Here is a 5742-nt window from a genome sequence, read left to right as displayed (position 1 = left end):
GGCCTGACGAGAAAAACTGGATTCCTAAGATAACAAATCTGCGCTACGGCCTAGTTAATGTGTAGCAGTGGTGTTTGTTATGAGGGTGGCGCTGATTCATTTATTTTGACTAGATGGTTTGTGTTGTTTCATATCGATCATTCTGAGTAGGTAATAGTTCTACAGGAAGTGATCATGTCCTCTAAAACCCTGTGAGGCGTCTCTACCTAGAGAGATGTGAAGAGCACCGCCTATAAGGGTTAGAAAACAGAGAGTGAGACACAGAATGGTAGTTGACTGACGAACGAGGTGATTGAAAAACAAGATAACTGTCAAATGACAGACAGATCAGCAGACATGTAGAGAGGACGTGGGAATAAAAGTGGAAAAGGTTAGAGAGGGGATGTGGCGACAGGTGAAGAGACAGGGGGGGAGAGAGGGGACAGGGTAACGATAAAAAGAGAGCAAAAAAGACAGAGAAGTATAGTTTAATAAGCTAATGCTACGTCGAGGAATGCAGAGACTACATACCAGATGTTATACACACCATTACACCGTCATACACACACAGACCACACAGACAGACATGCAATTAATGAGCAAGAAAACAAAGCTATACATCATGTATGCTGCAGTCATACACTGAATAGAACAGTAGCTAACACTTACAGTCATACACCGAATAGAACAGTATCTAACACTTACAGTCATACACTGAATAGAACAGTAGCTAACACTTACAGTCATACACCGAATAGAACAGTATCTAACACTTACAGTCATACACTGAATAGAACAGTAGCTAACACTTACAGTCATACACTGAATAGAACAGTATCTAACACTTACAGTCATACACTGAATAGAACAGTATCTAACACTTACAGTCATACACTGAATAGAACAGTAGCTAACACTTACAGTCATACACCGAATAGAACAGTATCTAACACTTACAGTCATACACTGAATAGAACAGTAGCTAACACTTACAGTCATACACTGAATAGAACAGTAGCTAACACTTACAGTCATACACCGAATAGAACAGTATCTAACACTTACAGTCATACACTGAATAGAACAGTAGCTAACACTTACAGTCATACACTGAATAGAACAGTAGCTAACACTTACAGTCATACACCGAATAGAACAGTATCTAACACTTACAGTCATACACTGAATAGAACAGTAGCTAACACTTACAGTCATACACTGAATAGAACAGTATCTAACACTTACAGTCATACACCGAATAGAACAGTATCTAACACTTAGTCATAATAACTGCATACCAGGTCATTTTAGAAGATATTCTTTATTTAGTAGTTTGAATTGTTACAGGTGATTTTACTAAAGACAATGTTAAAAAGTGCTGTCTAATATCATACAATCCAATACATGGCATTTCACTGTACTTGTGCACCTGACATTAAAAACTAAACTTGAGTGCCATCTATCTACAGTGGCAATAAAAAAATATGTGAACCCTTTGGAATAATCGGGATTTCTGCATAAATTGGTTGTACAATTAGATCTGAACTTCATCAACTTCATCTAAGTCACAAATTACTGTATTGTTATTGTCTGTATTGAATACATAATTTAAACATTCAGTGTAGGTTGGAAAAGTATGTGAACCCCTAGGCTAAGGACTTCTCCAAAAGCTAATTGGAGTCAGGAGTCAGCTAAACTGGATTCCAATCAATGAGATGAGATAGGAGATGTTGGTTAGAGCTGCCCTGCCCTATGAAAAAAACCTGTCTATTTGTGGAAAAATCACCCTGATTAACTCTTTAGTCATATCACAATTTACCTATTTGCTTATGGTTTTACCTACACCTAGTGACCTGCTTTTAAATTATATGAACAAAACAATATTCCGTTTTATTTGGAATGGCAAGCCAGACAAAATTAGAAGGGCCTATTTGTATAACGAATATGAATTTGTTGGGCAGAAATTATTCAATATTAAAGCATTAGACCTCTCACTAAAGGCATCAGTCATACAAAAGTTATACTTAAATCCAAACGGGTTCTCTTGTCAATTGGTACAACTGTCTCATCCTATATTCAGGAAGGGCCTTTTTCCCTTCATTCAGATTACACCGGCACACTTTCGATTGTTTGAAAAGGAAATCTTCTCCAAAATATCTTTATTTTTTAAACAAGCCTTAGAAAGTTGGTTGCAATTTCAGTTTAATCCACCTGAAAGGACGGAACAAATAGTACAACAAATATTGTGGTTAAATTCAAATATACTAATTGATCAAAAAAACTGTATTTGTCAAAATATTTTTTTTTAAAAGGTATCATTTTAGTGAATGATATCATAAATAGGACTGGTGGAGTTGTCACACATGCAGCTAACACAGACATATGGAAATGTCTGCTCTACCCAAAATTACAACCAATTAATTGCAGCATTACCACAAAAATGGAAGAGGCAAGTAGAAGGGGAAAAAACGAAGGAACTTGTATGTCGGCCCTGTATTAAAGAACATAAATGGTTAAAGAAAAGTGGATGATCCAGAAGAAGATTGGGAGAATGTCATATGGTTAGATGAAACCAAAATATAACTTTTTGGTAAAAACTCAACTCGTCATGTTTGGAGGACAAAGAATGCTGAGTTGCATCCAAAGAACACCATACCTACTGTGAAGCATGGGGGTGGAAACATCATGCTTTGGGGCTGTTTTTCTGCAAAGGGACCAGGACGACTGATCCGTGTAAAGGAAAGAATGAATGGGGCCATGTATCGTGAGATTTTGAGTGAAAACCTCCTTCCATCAGCAAGGGCATTGAAGATGAAACGTGGCTGGGTCTTTCAGCATGACAATGATCCCAAACACACCGCCCGGGCAACGAAGGAGTGGCTTCGTAAGAAGCATTTCAAGGTCCTGGAGTGGCCTAGCCAGTCTCCAGATCTCAACCCCATAGAAAATCTTTGGGGGGAGTTGAAAGTCCGTGTTTCCCAGCAACAGCCCCAAAACATCACTGCTCTAGAGGAGATCTGCATGGAGGAATGGGCCAAAATACCAGCAACAGTGTGTGAAAACCTTGTGAAGACTTACAGAAAACGTTTGACCTCTGTCATTGCCAACAAAGGGTATATAACAAAGTATTGAGATAGCAAAAGTTTATTGACCAAATACTTATTTTCCACCATAATTTGCAAATAAATTCATTAAAAATCCTACAATGTGATTTTCTGGATTTTTTTTCTCATTTTGTCTGTCATAGTTGAAGTGTACCCATGATGAAAATTACAGGCCTCTCATCTTTTTAAGTGGGAGAACTTGCACAATTAGTGGCTGACTAAATACTTTTTTGCCCCACACTATGTGTATATGTATGCATGTGTGTATGGATATACAGTGGGGAGAACAAGTATTTGATACACTGCCGATTTTGCAGGTTTTCCTACTTACAAAGCATGTAGAGGTCTGTCATTTTTATCATAGGTACACTTCAACTGTGAGAGACGGAATCTAAAACAAAAATCCAGAAAATCACATTGTATGATTTTTAAGTAATTAATTTGCATTTTATTACATAACATAAGTATTTGATACATCAGAAAAGCAGAACTTAATATTTGGTACAGAAACCTGTTTGCAATTACAGAGATCATACGTTTCCTGTAGTTCTTGACCAGGTTTGCACACACTGCAGCAGGGATTTTGGCCCACTCCTCCATACAGACCTTCTCCAGATCCTTCAGGTTTCGGGGCTGTCGCTGGGCAATATGGACTTTCAGCTCCCTCCAAAGATTTTCTATTGAGTTCAGGTCTGGAGACTGGCTAGGCCACTCCAGGACCTTGAGATGCTTCTTACGGAGCCACTCCTTAGTTGCCCTGGCTGTGTGTTTCGGGTCGTTGTCATGCTGGAAGACCCAGCCACGACCCATCTTCAATGCTCTTACTGAGGGAAGGAGGTTGTTGGCCAAGATCTCGCGATACATGGCCCCATCCATCCTACCCTCAATACGGTGCAGTCGTCCTGTCCCCTTTGCAGAAAAGCATCCCCAAAGAATGATGTTTCCATCTCCATGCTTCACGGTTGGGATGGTGTTCTCGGGGTTGTACTCATCCTTCTTCTTCCTCCAAACACGGCAAGTGGAGTTTAGACCAAAAAGCTCTATTTCTGTCTAGATGACCATCCAGATGGTCATTGGCAAACTTCAGACGGGCCTGGACATGCGCTGGCTTGAGCAGGGGGACATTGCGTGCGCTGCAGGATTTTAATCCATGATGGTGTAGTGTGTTACTAATGGTTTTCTTTGAGACTGTGGTCCCAGCTCTCTTCAGGTCATTGACCGGGTCCTGCCGTGTAGTTCTGGGCTGATCCCTCACCTTCCTCATGATCATTGATGCCCCACGAGGTAAGATCTTGCATGGAGCCCCAGACCAAGGGTGATTGACCGTCATCTTGAACTTCTTCCATTTTCAAATAATTGCGCTAACAGTTGTTGCCTTCTCACCAAGCTGCTTGCCTATTGTCCTGTAGCCCATCCCAGCCTTGTGCATGTCTACAATTTTAGCCCTGATGTCCTTACACAGCTCTCTGGTCTTGGCCATTGTGGAGAGGTTGTAGCCTGTTTGATTGAGTGTGTGGACAGGTGTCTTTTATACAGGTAACGAGTTCAAACAGTTGCAGTTAATACAGGTAATGAGTGGAGAACAGGAGGGCTTCTTAAAGAAAAACAAACATGTCTGTGAGAGCCGGAATTCTTACTGGTTGGTAGGTGATCAAATATTTATGTCATGCAATAAAATGCAAATTAATTACTTAAAAATCATACAATGTGATTTTCTGGATTTTTGTTTTAGATTCCGTCTCTCACAGTTGAAGTGTACCTATGATACAAATTACAGACCTCTACATGCTTTGTAAGCAGGACAACATGCAAAATCGGCAGTGTATCAAATACTTGTTCTCCCCACTGTATATATTTACCAAAAAATATGGGGGATTGGAAATGATGCAGACAATTACATTGGAAGCAACATTCTAAATATATATATATTTTTTTAAACTCACAAAATTTGAGTTTGCTATTCACAAGAAGCATTGCCTGATGTGAACCATGCCTCAAACAAAAGACCCAAGATTAAGAATTGTTGACACCAGGCAAAGCAGGAAAGGGTTACAAAAGTATCTCTAAAAGCCTTGATGTTCATCAGTCCACGGTAAGACAAAATTGTCTAAAAATTGAGATACTTTCCTACTCTCTGTGTGATCCTTCCAAACTACTCTCTTTTCTACTCACTGTTTCTACTCTCCCTAGGAGTGGCCGTCCTGCATAGATGACTGCAAGAGCACAGTGCAGAATGCTCAATGAGGTTACAAAGAATCCTATTGTCAGCTAAAGACTTACAGAAATCTCTGGAACATGCTAACAACTCTGTTGACGAGTCTACGATACGTAAAACAGAAAACAAGAATGGTGTTCATGGGAGGACACCACAGGAAAAGCCACCGCTGTCCAAACAAAAACCATTGCTGCACGTTTGAAGTTCGCAAAAGAGCACCTGGATGTTCCACAGCGCTACTGGCAAAATATTCTGTGGACAGATGAAACTAAAGTTGAGTAGTTTGGAAGGAACACACAACATTATGTGTGGAGAAATAAGGCACAGCACACCAACATCAAAACCTCATCCCAACTGTAAACTATGGTCGAGGCTGCTATGCAGAAAACAGGGCCTGGACAGCTTGCTATCAGACGGAACAATTAATCCCCAAGTTTATCAAGA

Source organism: Oncorhynchus mykiss, chromosome 3 (genome assembly GCF_057628025.1).
Source record: "Oncorhynchus mykiss isolate SJ-2025 chromosome 3, ASM5762802v1, whole genome shotgun sequence".
In the NCBI taxonomy this organism is placed as follows: Eukaryota; Metazoa; Chordata; class Actinopteri; order Salmoniformes; family Salmonidae; genus Oncorhynchus; species Oncorhynchus mykiss.
Note: the sequence above shows the minus strand (reverse complement) of the source record.